At 40.2% G+C, this 20,594-nt stretch overlaps 1 pseudogene; it reads right to left on the reverse strand.

The window, feature by feature from the left end:
• LOC103747862 overlaps window positions 1–19,870 on the reverse strand; it is a 29,122-nt pseudogene extending 9,252 nt beyond the window's left edge.
• Between the last annotated feature and the right edge of the window lie 724 nt (window positions 19,871–20,594).

Below are 20,594 nucleotides of genomic sequence, written 5' to 3' on the forward strand. Positions count from 1 at the left end.
TTCATATGAACAGAGCAGAATCCAGGTAACAGAGCTGAGAAAGGAGTAAAACAGGAAGAAGGGGAGGGTCAATCACAAAGGAATGGTCGGGTTGGTCATTCTAGGGACAACCGGAAGTTCAGTTCATTCGGACTATCTCAAAGTCTTATGAAATGTGTTTTCAGACCACACAGGTGTTGAGATCAGGTTGTGTCCTTCTCTAAGTTACTGACTAGAATGTAGTTTTTCAGAATGTGCCTTGCCCTATGATACTCCATTTTGCCTGTAGCATTTGACTTGATTTTGAGTGGAAATGCAAAGATGTTATGACTCTGCACCTTGTTATGCACATCAATAACACCATCTGATTGGCACCACCCATGGGCACAGACAAATAAGTTGTTCCTACAAGAGAAGTAAGTTATTGCTTAAAGAAAACTGGGCGTACATGTGCACATGAGTCTATGAAAACAAGGCCCAAGAATTCGTTGAAATTCCAGACCACAGAAAGAATGTAATACTGTCAACTGGACTCCGGAAAGAGGAAGACACCTTACACTGGGATGGAGACAGCCTCCACAAACTTGTCATCTGACCATACTGCACACACAAGTAATCAACAGGCAGAGGGCTCCCCCAGTGTCTTCAGCTTGGCTTAGTACCCCCTGATGACATGGCCTACTTAGTTGCCAGCAATCCATCCACCCATCCATCATCCATCCATCCACCCATCCATCATCTATCCATCCATCCATCTGTCTTATTCATCTGATTGGACCCAGTTCTTTAATTCAACACTGAAGCATCCATGGTCCTGTACTTTGCCTGGGCAGCTTCACTTAACTCTAAGTCTTGATTCAACTCTAATCCTGCAACTTGATTCTAGAGTAGTGTCTTCAGCCCTCCCCAAGAGTTCATATCTTTGGGGGGACATAAAATGCTTAATTTTCCCTCTCCTTAAATTCTGGGTTTGAATAATAAATTAGCTCATTTCTATGTTTTTTTCACTTTTTTGAAGGGCTAGTTTATAGTTCAGTGGTTCGTCAAGTTCCTCTACAGTTGCTGCAGTTCTTGAGGACTTAAAGGGAGGGAGAGAGTGAATTCAATACCCTCTTCTGACCTCCATGTGCATCACACGAAATTAGTACACCTACCTAGGTCTGATAACCATCAGAGTTATTAATAAAATATAAAGCCATCAGTAAAGCATTTTCCATGCATGCAATAAAGTGGAAAACAACTATAATCTGGTTATTAATCAGAAACAAAATAAAAATAATAAATAAAATATTTAAAAAGACAAAAAGGAAAATACTTCTCTGGTCTTCAAGATGGAATGAACACAAATGTAGCCAGAGGTAATATCTACTTTTCTTCTCCATCTGTGACCAAATACCTGACCAGAAGCAACTTAAAGCAGGAAGAAATGATTTTCAATCATGGTTTAATGAGGAATACCATTCATCATAGCAGGGAAGGAATGTTAGGAGCAGAAGGCAACTGATCACATTGCATTCTCAGCTAGGAGGCAGAGTGGAAAAGGAGTGGAGCCAGGCTATAAAGCCCCAAGGCCTGCCCCAGTGATTCACATCCTCCACTGAGACTCTGCCAACTAAAGTTTGCACAATCTTCCAATGCACCATCACCAGCTGGCATTTAAATATTCTAAGACATGAGTCTGTAGCAGCCTTGTCACACTCAAACCACAACATTTTCACACTGGTCCCTCTAAGCTTGTGGCCAGTTCATAATACAAGATATATTCATTCCAACTTCAAAATTTTCCACAGACTGTGTGTTTCATGCTCTACCCCCTGTTCTTCTATGTTCCATGAGTCTTAGGTATAGAGGTTCCACAGTAGATGTGTCACTTAGGCTGAGGATCTCTCAGACACATATATTCTGTGTGTGACCAGTTGTGGAACTCTTATAATGCCTTAGAAATCTTGAAACCTAGGACTTGCTACAATGTTCCTTGGGCTATGTTTGATGTATTGCTTCTTTTTGAACACTACCCTGAGAGTTAAGAGTAGATTTCACTATCTATCTATCTATCTATCTATCTATCTATCTATCTATCTATCATCTATCAATCATCTACTACTGATATTTCTTTGTTTTGCAGTAAGGTCTCATGTAGCCCTGGCTAGCCTTGAATTCATTATCTAACCAGAGTGAACATTGAACTTCTCAGGCCCCTGCTTCTTCCTGCCAGTTGCCAGGATTACTAGCCTGCACCACCATTCATTGGAAGTTTCCACAGTTTGAGTTGGTTGAAAAAAGAAAAGAAAAGGGACTGGAGAGCTGACTCAATGGTTAAGAGTTCTGGCTCTTCTTGCAGAGGACCCAGGATTTGGTTCCCAGCACCTGCACGGCAGCAAACGACTGTCTGCAAGTCCAGTTCCAGGAGATCCTATACCCTCTTCTGACCTCCACAGGCATCGCACGAAATGGGTACACCTACCTATATGCAGTCAATACACTCGTACACAAAAAATAAAAAGAACAAATAAATTGTTTTTTTACAAATCAAAGAAAAGTAGTTTGTGGCATGTGAAAATTATTTGAGTATTTGTAGCAGAAACCACATGGCCCACATAACATAAAATAAAATCTATTCCTTACAAAAACATTTCCTGATATTTTCCCTAAAATATCAGTCCTCTGCTGACCACCTCTCCTGTAACTTTCCCCATCACTATGCTGCTCTAGTTCTTTTCTCAATAACCACATGTGCATTCTCACCATTTTTTATGATTTTTAATTGAATTATTGTGTATTTCATAGAGAACATCTTAATCATTTTTATACCCCTTTACCCACTGGCACACTCCCATACCAACCCTGCTGAATTTCATGCATTTGTCCTTTGTGTTAAGGTCTGTTGAGTTAAGTTAGTGTCAACAGATGTCCCTCAGTGCAAGTTAGTCTACCTAGAGTCCCTCCCTTTAAGAAGTTCAGCTCTTCCTTACCAGCAGTGATCAGCTGCCAATAGTTCTTTAGCTAAGATTGGGGCCTGCTGCCTATTTCCCTAGTTTTATGCTGGCTTTCTGTCTTATTGAGTTTGCATGAGTCTTGTTCATCCTGACACCGCTGCTGTAGTTTCATATAAGCAAGATTCTGGGAACCTGTAAGACTCTATTTCCATATGGTCATGCATTTCCTCCCCTGGCCTTTATACTCTTTTTGTTTTGCTTTCTCTTCTGCAATGATCCCTGAGCCCTGGGCAGGTGAAGTTAAACACAGGAATCCTGTCTAGGGACCCACACTCTGCAAACTTTGTTCTCTACACTTTGGCCATTTGTGGCCCTTTATGTTCGTTGCCCTCTGTTGCATGAGGAAACCTTGCTGATGAGAGTTGAGAGATGTGTTACTATTCTTTCTACCCCTTGTTCTACTATGTTCTATGACATTGTAGACATGTCCATTGTGACATGTCTACAATGTCACTTAGGGATGGGACTCTCACACAGACATTTATTCACTGTGTGTGACCAGTTGTGGAACTCTGGAATAGTCTCTGTTTGTTGCAAAAGAAGCTTCTTTGATGAGTGGTGGGATTAATATTTAGCACATAATAAGAAATTGTATTTGTCTAGGGATGTGACAGCCTTGGGGTTTTCTCTAACATCTATGACCTCTTCAGCTATATGTATTTGGCTATGCTTACAGTACGACACATGAGTTTCCTCTCCTTGAGTGGGCCTTAAGTCCAATTAGGTAGCTGTTGGTTACCCTCAAGATTAAAATGCCACTGCTTCCCAGTGTAGTTTTCTGTGTTGGTCATTGTTGTGGTTATTATTCCTAATTCATCAGAAGTTCTTCCCTTTGGACTTACACAACTTTTTCCCTCTACCCGAAACACCATCCCTAGATGGGTACAAAGCTAAACCTTCACTTCCTTAATCTATTCACTCACATAATTTTCACACCCCAGTGTTAATTAAAATGCAAAACCCCTGGTACCAAAATTATTAAGAATTCTAAGACATCATAATATGACACACTAAGTATACAGGTCACATGCCAAAGAAAATGGTCCTGCTCGTGTGTTCTCTTGTCAACATGTGGTCACCACTTAAAGACTTCTTGCCATTCATTGACATATCTAGGCACCCTTACTCTCTGCATTTTATAACACTTTTCAGCAGCTGACACACTATGTAACTATATAGTATTCAACCATATTAACAATTTACTCTGTTTCACCTGTAAGCTCTATGTGGGAAGAGACTTTTTCATTGTTCTCTTTAATATGAAGCACAAATATAGAGTATTGACAGTAATACAACAGGTTTAAGTAGGTATGTACTGCATAAACCTTGTTAAATGTCACCAGTTACTATATTCAGATTTTTCTTTATATTTGGAAATTTTCATATAGATATACAAAGAAACATGATCATATTTACTCCCCATTTTCCCTTTCCATCTCCCCCAATGTCCTCCCAAACATATTCCTTTCCCAACTTTATATACTTTTTTTTGATAACCTATCAAGTCCAGTTAGTGCTGCCCATATTTATATACCTGTAGGGTCATCCACTGGAGCACGGGAAACCTACCAGTAGCCACATTCTCCAAAATGAATGAGTCTTCCTTCCCCCAGCAACTATTTACCACAAATAGTTCCTCAGTAAGGAGTAGCTTCTGGAAATATCTACCCCATCTATGCCTGAATTTTTGCTGGCTTGATCTGTATAGGTCTTGTGCAAGCAACAACAGCTGCTGTCAGTTCATGATTACAATAGCCAGGTCGTGTCCAGGAGACAGTATTTCACAGCACTCTTCTCCGTCCTTTGGTTCTTACATTCTTTCCGCCTCCTCTTTGTTAATGTTTCCTGAGCTTTCATGGTATGGGGTTAATAAACATGTGCAATTTAGGGCTGAACACTCAGTCTCTTATTCTCAGTTTGACCAGTTACACACCTCTCCATCAACTGCTGTTCACTGCAAAAAGAAGCTCCATACTTTGGCCTAATCAATAATCTCAGGCTATTTGGTTTGAAGTCAAAAGTGCAGAAGGACAAGAGGGAACACGGGGCTCATAGGTACAGAATTGAGGTGATCTTGGCCACTTGCCTTTTGGAGAGCTTCCCTCCCTCCCACAGCCTACCTTTCATAACCTTCACCACAATTACCTCTAAAATATAGTTTTTGGCAGTGCCCACAAAGATCAAGCTATCTGAGAACCTGTTATTAACAGGGAAACAATGCTATCTTGATTTCCTTTTATAAAAAGGAAAGATTGGACTCCAGCCCAGGCCCAAAACTTCACTAACAAGCTCAATTATGGAGTAGCTTATACAATTCAAGATGATTTATGTACAATGGGATATATTTGCATATATATACACACACCTGGGCATGTGTGTGTGTGTGGTTTCTGCTGTAAATACATAATTTTCATGTGCCACAAACTACTTTTCTTTGATTTTTAAAAACCAATTTATTTTTTTCTTTTTATTTTTTTGTGTATGAGCATATTGACTGCATATAGGTAGGGGTAGCCATGTCATGAGATGCCCGTGGAGGTCAGAAGAGGGTATCTGATTCCCTGGAACTGGAGTTACAGACAGTTGTTTGCTGCCATGTATATAACTGCACCCATGTTATGCAGTGCCTGCAGAGGACAGAAGAGGGCATCGTATCCCCTAGAACTGGAGTTACAGATGGTTGTTACCTGGGAATCAAGCCCAGCTCTTTGCAAGAGTAGCCAGTGCTCTTAACCACTGAGCCATCTCTCTAACCCCAGAAAATTAGGATTTTTAGATAGCCAGGTTTCAGTCAACCATATGCAGGTCACTGATCAGATCATATTCTAATAAAGCAAACCTCTAACTATAGTAAATATTTGTGTATTTTTATGTCCTTATTCTCTAAGCAAATAATTATTACCCACTTTGCAAAGCAGCACTCTCTGAACATCCTCCAATTCAGAGTGCTATATGATTTATGAATCATTCTTTACTCAAGTAATTGTTTAATTTTGTCTAAAAATTTTCTTTAATGGCAGCAACAGGAAACACAAATACTTTTCAAGTTTCAGACACTAACCCAAATACAATACTAACTATGTGTCAGTGGGGCATAGATTCATAGACTCAATGAAATCCCAATCAAAATTCCTGTGACTTTTTTTTACAAAAATAGAAAAAAAAATCTAAATCTAAATGTGGCAAATACAGCCACATATTATTTGACTAAAATACCAAAAATACACACTGGAGGAAAGGCAGCATCTTCAACAAATGATGCTGGGAGAAATGAATGTCTATCTGTAGAAGAATGAAATTAGATCCGTTTCTGTCATCCTGCAGGAAAACAAATCCGAAGTAATCAAAGATCTCAGTATGAAACCTGGAACACTGAAACTGTTAGTAGAAAACAGGCAGCAAGGTGCAAGAAAAGACTTTCTATATTGAACTCCATTAAATGGGGCCTTATTAAACTAAAAAAGCTTTTGTACAACAAAAGAAATAATCAGTAGAGTGAAGAGGACACCAACATGGTGGGAATGAATCTTTGCCAGCAATATATCTGATAGAGGATTAATTTCCAGAATCTACAAAGGACTCAAAAAACAAAGAAGCAAGAAAACAAATGAACGAATTTAAAAATTGGCGATGGACCTGAACAGAGAGTTCAAAAGAATAAAAATAGCTAAGAAACATCTTTAAAGAGTGTTCAACATCCTTCACAATGAGGGAAATGCAAATTTAACCAACTTTAAGATTTCATTCTGCCCAGTAAGAATGGTAATGATCAAGAAACTGACAACAAATGGTGAGAAGGATGCAGGGAAAGAGGAACACTCATTCACTGCTGGTGGAACTGCAAACTGGTGCAGACAATATGGAAATCAGTGTGGTGAATTCTCAAAAAACTAAGAATAGATTTACCATCTTACCCAGCTATACTACTCCTTGGCATATACCTGAAGGATCTGATATCTTACTACAGAAATGTTTGACCAGCCATCTTTATGGCTCCTGTTTTCAAAATAGTTGGGAAATGAAAGCAACCTAAAATAAATGTCCCTCAACTGATAAATGGATATTGAAAATCTGGTGCATTTACACAATGGAGTTCTATTCAACTTCAGAGAAAAATAAAATCATGAAATTTGCAGGAAAATGAATGGAACTGGAATTGTTATACTAAGTGAAGTAATTGAGTCTCAGAAAAACAAGCAATACATGTTCTTTCTCATTTGTGAATCCTGTCTCCAAGTCTTTAGATGTGGGTGTATTGAAGTAATTGCAAGATCCAGGAAAGTAGAACGGAACCAAGGAGTGAGAGAAGAAGGAGCTCCAGAGAGGGGTATAGCAGGACACAGGTGCTATCAATGGGGAATGGGGAAAATAGGGGGGTACTTTAACTGGGAAAGGGGGAAGAAGAGGAAAGAGAGATAAATAATGCTTAGGTGGTATGAAAAACCATAGGGAAATGTATTATTTCATAAGCCTACTTAAAATACACATATAATATATGTGAATGCACGTCTATACTTGAAGGCTATATAAAAAAAAATCACAATACCATGTTGCGGATTCTCCTCAGACCAGCTGTGAAGACCCTAACCTGGATCGGGTTCCCTGTCGATTAGAGGGGGCAACAGGTGCGGAGTCACAACACACAGACCCCGGGAGTTGGGTAGAAGCAAGCACTGGGCAAGGTGCTGCAGGCTCCTTTAATGCAGGAGGGGGCAGGCCTTATATTTCCCTTTTCTCCACCCCCAAGTCCCTTTAGTCAGCATATCATTTTCTGATTGGTCTGTGCCACAGCAGTCTGTCAGCAGTCACTGGGCTCATGAGCAGGGTAAGGAGGTGTGAGCTCCTTTTGGTGGGCTATTTGTAGAATGAGGAGTGGAGTGAATTCTCGCTGAATCCCAGGGCTCTGGGTCTGCGCCATCTTTGGAGGCCACCTGCTACAATACCAGGCAAGAGAAACCTCCCTTCAAGTTGTTGGCCAGGGTATTCCAAGAGACTCCCCCCCAAAATATTGGCTTTTGCCATAAGCTTTGGTTGCCTCCCAGAACTTGAAGGTAAGACCCTATTGCTGAAAACACAACATCCTTTAGACACAAGACTTGGAGCAATTGAGCAAAAACTGACCTGGAAACCTCCTTCCTGAAGACTAGCTCTCATAGTATCAGAACATCCCATGCAAGCTGCCAAGGGAGAAAATCAGTGGTCCTACCCAGCTGTAAAGCCAAGAAACACAACAATGACTGGTGCAACAAAGTATTTCTCATGTGCAATGGGGACACTTTTATCTTGTGGGTAATCAACAACTGCCTAGTTGGACTTAAGGAGGGAATCCATGCCTGGTACTGCAAACATAGCCAGATACACATGGCTGGAGAAGTCACAGATCCTAGAGAAGAGTCTACTTCTGCCACTTTCTAGATAAACCAACATTAATTTCTTTTTATATTCTTTTTTTGACTTTTTGAGATCGGGTCTCCTTGTAGCCCCAGCTGGCCTGAAACTTGTTATGTAGACCAGGATGGCCTCTATCTCACAGAGATCCACCTGCTTCTGCCTCCTAAGTGTTGGGATTAAAGGCATGAACCACCACGTCCAGATTCTTTTTATAATCTAAATATGCATCCTTGTATTCACAGAGAAGTTCGGCCACCATTACTCATCAAAGAAACTTCTTTTTGCAACAGATGGAGAGACAATTAGAAAGTTACAGACCTGATAAAAAATTCAGACAGTAGGTAACTGAGTGGGGCCTAGTGTCAACAGATACATCTACAATGCCACTACTACATCTAAGGCTCAGGGACTATCATGGAGGGGCAGAATGATTGTATAAAACAGAGGAACAGGATGCCTGTTGCTAGGTAATATGTTCTTGACATTATAAGGAAGATACACCCACAAAATTTCCACAATATGGCTGCCTAACAAGACCTGTATAATGACAACACCAGTTGACATGCTAGTTGGATAGAAGAAATTTCCAGTTGGATAGGAGAAATTTCAAGGGATGAAGAACTACAGGCAACCAATGGATGCTGAAGGAGGGAGAATTAGTTTTCTCCAGGAATAAGATCCCTGATCCCAAGTGGTCTTCCCTAAACCCATATATATATATGAGTTTATACTAAAATGAACTAAATGGACTCTGTGTATATGTACATATTCATAAATGTATGTATATATACATATTAATAAGTGTATGTATGTATATGTAACAATAATAACCAAATAAGAGGACCTGACATTGAAAGGAAGTATGGCACATGGGAGGAGTTGGAAGAGGGAGTAGAATTGGTGGAAATGACATAAATATAATACTTTCATATGAAATTCTCAAAAAATAAGTCAATACTTCAAAATAGATAATAACATGTTCAGGCACCAAAAGCAATATAGTACTGTGTAATTTGTATGGGTTAATTAAAGGCAAGTTAGTGCCCTCTGGTTGCAACAACCCCTCAGCAATTTTAATGCCATAACACAATGCAGGAATGCCTAAATTCACCTGAAAGTGGTGAAATTCAGGGAGCAGTGCTAAGAATCAGAAGAGTGAACCAAGAAGGGGAGGGTCAATATACAAAGCAAAGACCAAGTTAGTCTTTGAACTAGGTGTCCCTAGGTGCCCCGACCTGCAGGGCAGGAGACGGAGACTTGAACTCCCAGGGACCTGGAATGATGGGACAAGAGACATGAAGAATGACAGCAAGACAAAGAACTCTGATTAAGCTGCAAAAGTTTGTTTTTCCATGGGGATTCTTATACAGGCTGAAGCGGGAAATTAGCTGGGGAAGGGGAAGGGAAGGTGTTGTTTCAACGAGTTAATGAATGTCCCTTAGGATGAGGGGAGCTGGTGCCATGAGTCTGGTTGAAGGATAAGGAAAATGGTGGTTGCTCAAGCTTATCTTGAGTCATCGGAAAGGTTGCTTATCTTAGTGGGCAGGGAGGACTGATCAGCAAGTTCTCCGGAGGCTGCTTGCCCTGGGGGGCAGGGAGGGCTGCCAGGCAGCGTGGTCTCCCACACCTAGGGACTGTCTTATGAAATGTGATTTTAGATCACACAATGTGTTGCGATCAGGCTATATGTTTCAGTCTCAGCCTTGCCTTGGGAGACTCCATTTTTCCTTATGCTGTGATCAAACACCTGATAAAAGCAACTTAAGGGAGGCAGGGTTTATTTTACGTCATGGTTTGAGGAGGAATAAAGTCCATCACAGCAGGGAAGTGACGGCAGTACGAACAAAGAGGCAACTGATCATCATGTACTCTCAGGCCGGTTTACAGTGGACAGGAAGTGGGGCTCAGCTGTAAACCCATAAATATTTGTACTCAGGGAAGCACTTCCTCCAGGGGCTATACCAGCTAAAGGTTTCAAACTCTTCTGAAACCGTGACACTAGATGGGGACACAGTGCTCAAACCCAAGAGTCTATAAGGTACAATTCACATCTCAAACCTGACATTCAAACTCTTCAATGTAAGGTCACTTCACAATGCAAAATGCATTCAGTCCAAGTTCAAAAGTCCCCATAGTCTTTAACAATACCAACATTATTTTAAAAAATCAAAGGTATCTCTTAACCGAATTGTTATAAAGTGAAAAAAAAATTACAGCTGCTGGGAGAGGGCAAGTCAGTTTTCTTTAAGGGTGTGATATCTGTTAGGTCTGTTAGGCTCCAAAGGCTAGACCCACACCCAAGAACATTTGGGAAACACATATTAGACTCTATAGGCCTTAAAAAATAATAAAAAGGACATAAAATTCAGGGGGAGGATAGTGCTGTGGGGGTGGAATGGGGAGAGGGTCTGAGTATGATCATAACATACTGTCTGAATTTCTCAAAGAATCAATAAAATATATTTTAAAATAACATAGTTTTTTACTTCCAGTATACAATGGCATAGAATAAACCTTCCAATTAAAAAAAAAGGAGGAATGAATGGAGGCATAGCAAGGAAATATTGGGCCAAAGCAAGGCAAAATTCTAGCACAGTAAGCATTAAACACTGTAGCTCATTGTCTGGCATCTAGGGCTTGGGGTTGACTCCTCTGGGCTCCAAAAGACTTGTGTCTCCCTATTCTCCAACTCTGCCACCTGCACCACACGTTGCCTCTCTCTGAATGGGTTCACTTCGTTTTCAGCTTTCCTCAGCTGATGTCCCATAGTCTGGCTACCTCCACCATCCTGGCATCTCTTCTCAACATAGGCTTCAGATTACCAGCTTCATGCAATTGCCTCTTGGGGATTTTTGCTGGAAATCTAAAAGTTACTTGTTTGCTTTATAAAACCTCCATACAATCCTCCCTGACTCTCTCACTCTTGCAATTTGTATGTATTGAAAACCAGCACTATGCAGACATTGCCAAGTTCTGCTGCCAGCTTGAGATGTAGTCTCGTCCACTGCTTTACTGTAGCTATAATGGCCTCTATGCAACTTGAGAGATGAATTTGAGAAATCATTTTCCTAGGCAGCTATATTTGAGGGACTCCCCTTAGTGATTACATTAACTATTTTTTAATTGCCATGACTGACAAACAATGGACAATTAAAGGAGGGTTTGTTTTAGTTCATGGTTTAAGCATGATCACGTGCATCATACTGGAGAAGGCATGGTGGCAGGAGGATGAGGTGACTGGCCCCATTGCATCTATAGTCGTGAATCAGAGATCATAAACTTTTATTCTTTATCCCAACCATTATCTTTTCTTTAGGGCAAATAAGTCAGGTCTATATATTCTTACTGGCTTCAATAAGTTTATTTCTGTTTTTTACTAAATCTATTCCATTCACTCCTTTGCCACAAGGCTGTGTAGTGAACTACCGTCATCGAGGTTATCAAGACATGCATGTCATGTGTAATATTCAGTTCTCTGGCCTCATCTGACTTAATTGTGCAGCAGTGTTTGCCACGGTTGATTTCTTCTTTTTCATTTTTATTTCTTTGATTGTCTTGGCTTTCCTTTTACCTCACTTCTCCCTCTATCACTCATTCTCATTACCACCTGCTCCTGCTCTTCTCCCCTACGTCTGATGCTAAACTTTCCCGGCTTCCTTCTTGATCCATTTTTCTTCATTATGTATGTTCATTTCCTTGATAGCTTCCAGTCTACAGATTTTAAGCACTAATTGCCTCTGAAAGTTTATGTATCTCTCAACTGCCGTTAATGAAGTTCCCTCAGCATCAGAGGGAAATTACTATTGTGGAAGAGGGTACAGAAAGATTGTAAGAGCCAGGGGAGGAGGTGTGTGACCATATGGAAATAAGAGTTTTAAAGGCTCCTGAAACCTTGCTCATATGAACCTACAGCAATCATGTCTGCATGCACAAGACCCATGCAACTCAAGCAGACAAAAACCCAGCATAAGACTGTGGAAATGGGCAGCAGACCCCAGTCTTAGCTGAAGAACTATTAAGCAGCTGATTACTGCTGGGTGAGGAAGAGCTGATCTTCTTTAAGGGAGTGATTCTAGATAGGCTGACTATACTTTAGTGAATGAACATGCACTGAGGGGCATCAGGTAACACTAACTTGACTTGATAGGTCTTAGCATAAATGACAGAATGCATAAAATCCAGTGGGGGAGATATTGGAGGGTGCCAATGAGGAAGGGGGTATAAAGATGATTAAGATGTTGCAAATGAAATACTAAAATAAGTAAATAAATTAAAAATAAATAAAAGATTTTATTCCCCTTTACTTTAAAATATTCTATAATGAAACATAAAATAAAATTCATTTAAAAAAGTTTACAATCACCTCTCTAGTCAACATCTGTATTTAGAAATCCACCAACAATGATCCACCTACCTACATTTGCCAAACTGATGTTTGATCTTCTCCCTCTTTCAATTCATTCTCCTCTCTCTCTCTCTCTCTCTCTCAGCAGGGTCTCCTTGTAGTCCCAGTTGGCCTGGAACTCACTATGTAGACTAGCCTGACCTCAATATAATACAGATTCAACTACCTCTGCCTCCTGAGCGGTGGGATTCAAAGCTTGTGTTACCACACCAAATGAATCTTCCCTTTCTCAATAGAAGATGCTTCTGCCTTGAGACTTGTGGAACTCCCAGTGCCTGTGGGTCTCTGATAATTTTCATGGACCAATGCAAATTAAAATGCAGGGTCCTTTGCACAAAGACCAAGAATTCCAAGACATCACAGCATAGAACAGCACTAAATGTACAGGTCACATATTAAAGAAAATGGTCTTGTTCTTGTGTGATCTTGTCAACAGCTTGTGTAAGCACCCTTCAAAAATTTTCTGCCCATCACTGGCATCTCCACTCTACTTTTTGGGGACCTGATACATTATATATTTATCATATATTATCTGTCCCACTTGCAAAAATGTAAACTTGATGTAGGCACAAATCTTCTTCAGTTTTCTTTACTCTATAGCCCATGTATATAGTATATTTCCAGGAATACAGTAACTTTAAATAGTATTTGTTGCAAAAATATTTTATTTCATATTTCAATATATAGTTAGTAAAAGCAATTCTACTTTGATGTATAAAATTATTTGCCCCTCTATTCTTTCACTTGTATGAGTTAATTTTTCCATAATATTAACAAACATTAAGAACTACAAGAAATATAGTGATGAAATTATCATTATAGAAAACCATTTTATTATTGCACTTTTTATTATGTGTGTGCATACAGAAATCCACACACACTCGCATTTCGTCTAAAATAACTAAAATTTAAAATAAAAAGAGATGAAGGTTGAAAGTTCAAAAGAAGTTTCAGGTTCTCAGACTGAAAATGAGCCTTGATAGTGCAGGGCTGAGATCCTCTGTCAGCCTCTTCAGGGAGGGGGTTGAAGACACCTTGGCTACCAGACCAGTCAGATTAGCAGTAGGTGCTTTCCAGACCTCTGTATCTCTAGCTCAAAGGGGACAGCCCCTACCCTGATGTCTGGTGACTAGAGAACAGTGTACTATGTTGATGAGGCATCCACTGTGCTTGATGTTGCTGGATCCCAAAAAGGTGGCTTGGGAGCATTTAAAACTATTATTCAGACATTTTCAAAGCCACTTCTCTTCATAAAATCCTTTCTTTAGGTAGAGTAGGGAATACAGTACAGGAGAAGTTTGTGAAGAAAGGTGAGCACAGAGGTAGAAAGCCTTGCTGACAGCTCCTAGAGGCCTTTCTAGAAAGACCTCAAAGCACACCAAGTAGTCCACAAGACTAGAACACAGGCGGAAGCTTATGGGTCTAGGACCATAAGCTTGGAACATCTCAGTATGCAGTGCGTCTGTGCTCTGAACCTGTGCTCACTCTGTAGGGAACACTGGCAGGGAAGAGCATGCACTTGTCCTTAGGAGGAGAGCAGGGCAGCAGAATCACTGATTTCTGATGGCTGGCCTCAAGGCCTACCTTTTGTTTTGCAGTGATTCTGGTGAAGCAACCCAAGACTAGGTGCCTGAGCTCTGGACATGTATGTAAGGGAAGGGAACACAGAGGAATAGAAGAGAAAGATGCTAACTAACCTGATACAGATTGGAAACATTTGTAGCATATCCCCCAGGTGTGCTCATTCCTCAAGGACAATCCTAATTTTATGCATTTTCCTTTTAAAGATATATTTTTTAATGTGTACATATGTGTGTCTGTGTATGGGAATGTGCATGTGAATATCTGTGGAAGCCAGAGTAGTCAGATTCCAGAGGTTGTGAGCTGCCCAGCATGGATGCTGACAGATGAACTTAAGGCCTCTGTAAGAGTAGTGCGCACTTTTAACCACCGAGTCATCCCTCCAGTCCCATTTTTTTTCCTTTGTAATAAATACTATTTGCTAACTGTAGAAAAAAAGAAAGAGAAAAAGAAACAAAGCCTTGACTATCTAGAAAGGTAAAAACAAAACAAACAATATAAAACAAAACACATCTAAATATCAAAAATAAAGCGGTAGAGTTGGAGAATGTTGAGTATGGAGAGGAAGGCAAAAGTTACCCAGGAAAAGATGGGAGCAGCACGGATTAAATTGACACAGTTAATAAATCTTTAAAAATTCCTGAAGTAAAGCTATTCAGACCAGACAAACCATTATTGATGGTCAGATATGTGGTTTTGGCACTGCATATGGGAAACTAAAAAGTAGCCTATCTTACATGGTCCTAGCTTGGCAATGTTACTCCAGAGTCTTCTTCTTTTCTGCACTACCTTTTGAGTAGAGAAGATTCTGTCTGGCTAGATCAGAATCCTCAAAGGTTCTCTCTGATGGCAGAAGTTAGACTGTCTAGGCTGCTTTCTTGAATTCAGCTTAAGTGCGAAAGTGTGCTTTTATTCACAATCTTCAAGCTCCAATCATTTTTCTCTCATTATTTGTGGCCATCCAACATCCTCACTGTACTGTACGTTTTGATAATTTTCTTATAATGAGTCCCACCTTCCCAAGAATATGCCATAATCACAATGCCTATTTTCTCCTGACCAAGGGGCTGACCTTGCCACCAGCCTGGGCAAGTCTTAAATATCAAAATAAGCAACATGAGGGGGTGTAAGATGAGGGGGGAACGCCATCTACTCTGCTCACTTTTGCTCCTGATTCTCTAAAATCCTTCTCACACACATTTCCTCCTATTTTCACAGGTGAATACCTTCAAGTCTTTAACATAGTACTGCTGGAGCATTCAGAAGTATTTCTCCAAAGAAATAGCGTAGATACGTTTCTGAATGGGGCTTTGTAAGCTAGGTGTTATATCTGAATTGCTAGCACCCATTTGATTTAATTTTTAGGCAATTAAGGGAATAGAATTCTTTCTACTTATTTGCTTCTGGCAAAATACACCCAGGAAAGAGCCATGTTTGTTGTAGGTGCTGCCACAGGACTCTGTGGCTGTGGGTTGGTGGAGCAATAGTACACTGGAGAGAGGCTGAGATGAATTGTATCTGATATCTTTCAGGAAAGGAGAGACCATTATATAATGCTCACCCCTATGTTACACAAAGACCAGTAAGGATGAAGGAGTGAGAAGACACTCAACACACAGTGTCACTACTTGTGGCAAGGAAACATCAAGGACAGTGCTGGCAGCACAGCCTGGCAGTGCTGTGTGAGGGTCTGTCCATTTACAGATGGAGAAGGCATTCTTATCAGGCAGCTCATGGAATAGGACCTTGCTGGCACAGAATCCACTGACACTGCTGCTGCCCAGAGATGCTACCAGAGCTAAACTCTGCCAGTCTGCTACAATCACTGCTACCATCTGCACTGGGACTAGGGGACTGGCCTGGAGATTTGCAACCTGCAAGAGAAAAGTCCAAATGCTTAACAAATCTTACTTTTAGCCAATAATGCCTGATGTAAGAGAATGAATGCTCTAGATTTTGTACTTAGCTCCACCATCACTGCCTCTCACATTCAGTCTATTAATCTCTTCTCTGATGATCAACTCTTCCCTAATCTTTCACAGTACAATTGATTGTTTCCTTTCCTCCTTCTTAATCCTCCTGATGTACTGAGACTTTACACTGACATAATTTACCAGGAAATTAGCTATCCTGTGTTTGACACTTATCACAATCATGCAGTTTACAGTGACATAAATTCACCAGGAAATTAGCTACCCTGCGTTTGACACTTATCAGAATCATGCAATATCTTCTATATTGTGGTACATTTTTGCTATTGTGTCAATCCTATCTTTATATTGTCCAACTGGAATCACCTACAGAACCTACACATTGCCATACACATAGTTGATGTTCAAAAAATTGCATATGACATGAACAAATAGATAAGGAATAGAATGCCCCTATTTGTGCTCCAATCGTTGATCAGTCTTTGTCAAACGCAACTGGTTACACTCCTGAAGAAAACTGGCTATCCCTCCCCTAGTAGCCATCAACTGTCATAGCTCCTCTGCTGAGGGTGGGGCCTTGGGAGACCCTCTGCTGCCCATGCTGGAGTTTCTAAGTGACATTGACTTGATCTTCTGCAGGTCTTACACAGCAATGGAAGACATACAGTCACTTGTACAATGACTCCCTGGCATCCACAGAAAATTTCTCCCAAGTCTGAGGCACTGCCAAAGTTTGAACCAGCAGCAGCAGGAGAGTTTTCAGTTGACTATTTTTGGCAGAAAAGTACCAAAGCATTTTGTGAGAACAATCAAAAGAAAAGAAAGTCATTTGAACATTTGGCTGACACAGTGAAAGAAGAGCCAGAAGTCTTATGTAGCCTCTCAACCTGGATCATTTCCATTCTTATCCTTTCTTCAACACTGCAAGGCTTGAAGTGTCCTAGGTCAGTATGTTTCAACGTCTCCAAAATTCCATCACATTTAGTGAAGTCCCTGATTGATAATCAGAACAGTGTACCAATGCATGCCTTGGGTATTTGTCTATATGTCTTTGGACTTCTACAAATTTTCCTTGGCTATGAAGCTGGAATTCTTCCCCCAGTAGCTGAGAAATAATTCTTGGAGGTCAGTCACCCTCTTTAATGTCAGGATCATTCCTGAATCAGAAACAAGAAAGCTAAGCAGATCCTTGTGTGCTTCTTTTCTGTCTGAAGGCTGATTTCAAAAATGTCTTGTTCAAAATGGTTTTTAATACAATATTTTTGTTAATTCTTAAGAATTTTAAACATGTATACAGTGTATTTTGATCATATTCACTCCTCATTACTCCTCTCCTACTCTTCCTGAGCTGGGCTCAACATCCGTCTCCCAACTTTATGTCTTCCTATTTTTTTTTATAACCGACTGAGTCCAGTACACATGGACTTATGGTCATCTACTGAAGCACAAGCAGCTTACCAGGGGTCACACCCCTGAAGGAAACTGGCTATTCCTCCCCCAGTAGCCATCAACTGTCAACAGCTCCTTGGCTAGGAGTGGTACCTTGGGAGATCCTCTCCTGTCCATGCTAGAATTTGTAATTGAATTGATCTTGTGCAGGTCTTGTGAAGGCAGCACAGCTATTGTGAGTTCATGGGTACAACAGCCTTGTCATGTCCAGAAGACATTATTTCATAGCAGTCTTCATTCAGCTAGCCTATATATCTTAAGGAGTAGATGTCATTAAGATGAAAAGTTATTATTGAAAGGCATGTCCTATAATGAAATTGTATAGTGTCATCACAGAGATAGGGTCTTGTCATCAAGTTATGGTGGCATCCAAGAACAAAGGAATAACTCTGTGGTCTGAGATCTCAAGGGATTTTCATTTAATAACTTGTGCTCTTGGAACATCATTGTCCACTCATGCAGGGCGCCTCTCTGTTCAAACTCTTGTTTTAAAAATTATACTTTTAAATTATCTTGCAAAGTACTGGGTTTCCATACAGGCCTTTTCATTCATCCTTAGCTTTGGTTAATCCACTTCTTACCACCTCCTCTCCTTCATCCTCTCACTCCATCTCAAAATGTTCTTGAAGGTTGTAGAGTATACTGCCTTGTATAGAGTATACCATGTCATTGGATGGTTGGCACCTTTTTCTGACTCTCAGAAATGTACTTAGTAGATGATTGCACAGGCCATCAGGGTTGAAGCTCTAGGCCTGGATAGTGATGACATATCACCTGGGAACTTCTCTTGTAAGAATTGCTCTTCTGATTCATACTGTGGTATGGCAGTTTCCTCCAAATTGAAACATGCCCTCCAGGAGGGATGGTGGGGTCTCATGAGACTCTAAAGGTAAACAAAAGGTCACATGTCTAGAAAAATGAAAATGGAAGGTTCTTGAAGGACCCTCCTCAGCTTTAAAGAAAGAGTAAACAACTGCTGGATCAGAAGACTCTGAGCAGCCAATGTGCCTAGAGAAGATTTTTTTAGACCTGTCTAGCTGCCTGCAAGTTGTGTAGAGAGTTGTAGCTTCCATGAATCACCACTGGTGTTGGGGTGGGCTTTTTGATGATACAGCTGCTCTTTTGAATCATTCCTACTCCTGTAAGTAGCCCCTCACCCATACTCCTGTTAGTAATCCCAATAAAAACTCATTGGTTCATTAACTTGGACATTGATGAAATCATTACCTTTGTCATGGATTTCCATTCTAGGGTGAGATGTATATGTCATGTCTCCCCAGGAAAAGTCTGTCATACACCACCTACCTTCTAGCTGCTCTGCCATAGATGCTTCCCCCTAGGTCTTTGTCCTCTGCTGCTTTGAGGTCTGCTCCTTATGCTGACAGTGGAACATGGTATAAATTCTTGGGATGACCACCAGATTGCTCCCGTTTTATTTCTTCATGAACTGAAACTTAACTATAGCCCTGCATATTTCTACTTCAAGAAAAGAATATTAATTTGTTTTGTAGAGCTGGAAATTTGTGGTGTTATTACACATTACGGAAATGTTTAAACATGACACCCTGATTCTTAACATCCATTTTAAGGCCAAGAGTGAACCCAAACTACTGAGAACCTGTTCCTTCATATTTCTCTTAGAACTGTGCTCCTGAGCATGGGTTTTGCTCATTCTTTATTGAAATAGTATATCCAGCATGAAATGGGGTAGTAAAAGTCAGACCCACCCTTATCTTATCAGAGAAGAATTTTTTTCCCCTTTGCGCCCTGTACTTAGAATACCACAGCCACAACCACAAACAAATAGTTCTCAATTTCACTTGTTGTTTGCAATGAGGTAAGCAATGTTTGCCATGCTTTGATGCTTTGATATGGACAACATACTTATATACTGTCTGATATGGACACACTATCTCTAGCCCTATATACTATGTCCATATTGTAAAAGTCATTCCTACAGAAATTCTCTAAATTTAAAGGATTGGGATTACTGTCCTAAAAACCCTAATGCAGTCCTAAGTCAACTAGATGGCAGTCTTAAAAATAAATATTACCCAGGTGTTGTGGCACATACCTGTAATCCCAGAACTTTGGAAGTAGATGTGGAAGAACAGGAATTCAGGGTCATTCTTGGCCATTGTGACCAGTGACTGAGCTATAGCAATATGAACCTTTCCCTGTGTTTTAGTTTTTCCTTACCTGTGTGTGTGTGTGTGTCTGCGAATGTATGATGTGTATGCATGTGTATATTATGTATGTGGGAGGCATGAGTGAGTTCATACTAAACGTGTCACATGTATGGAGAACAGAGGACAATCTAAAGTGTTGATCCTTACCTTCCACCATGTTTAAGACAGACTATGTTGTTGTTTGCCACTTCATAGGCTAGGCTAGCTGGCCCATAAATGTTTAGCAATTTTCCTGGATGTAAGTGCTGGAAACTGAACTCTGGAAGAGCATCAAGCACTCTTAACACTAAGTCATCTCTCTATCCCCTATGATTAATTTTTTTGTTTGTATAGATATGGTTTATTTTTAAATTTAAGTTTTAATACATTAAGGAATTTAATGGATAAAATAGACAACATGCAAGAACAAAGGAACACTGCAAGCAGAAAGATGGAAAACCAATCAACAAATCCAAGAGACATGCTAGCTGTAAGGGAAAAACAAGATCAAATAAATATTATAAAGCAAATAAAGAGAATATTTAGTGGATTTAGTAGACTGGACATGACTCATGGAGAACCTCTGAGCTCACTACACTGATGTCCAGAGAAAAGTAAAGAGAGAAAAAAGAGGAAACAAAACAAAATAAGAACATCCTATACATCCAAGGACTGCGGAATAGCTACAAAGGAA

This window comes from Nannospalax galili, unplaced genomic scaffold (genome assembly GCF_000622305.1).
Source record: "Nannospalax galili isolate Female #2095 unplaced genomic scaffold, S.galili_v1.0 scaffold5, whole genome shotgun sequence".
Classification (NCBI taxonomy): Eukaryota; Metazoa; Chordata; class Mammalia; order Rodentia; family Spalacidae; genus Nannospalax; species Nannospalax galili.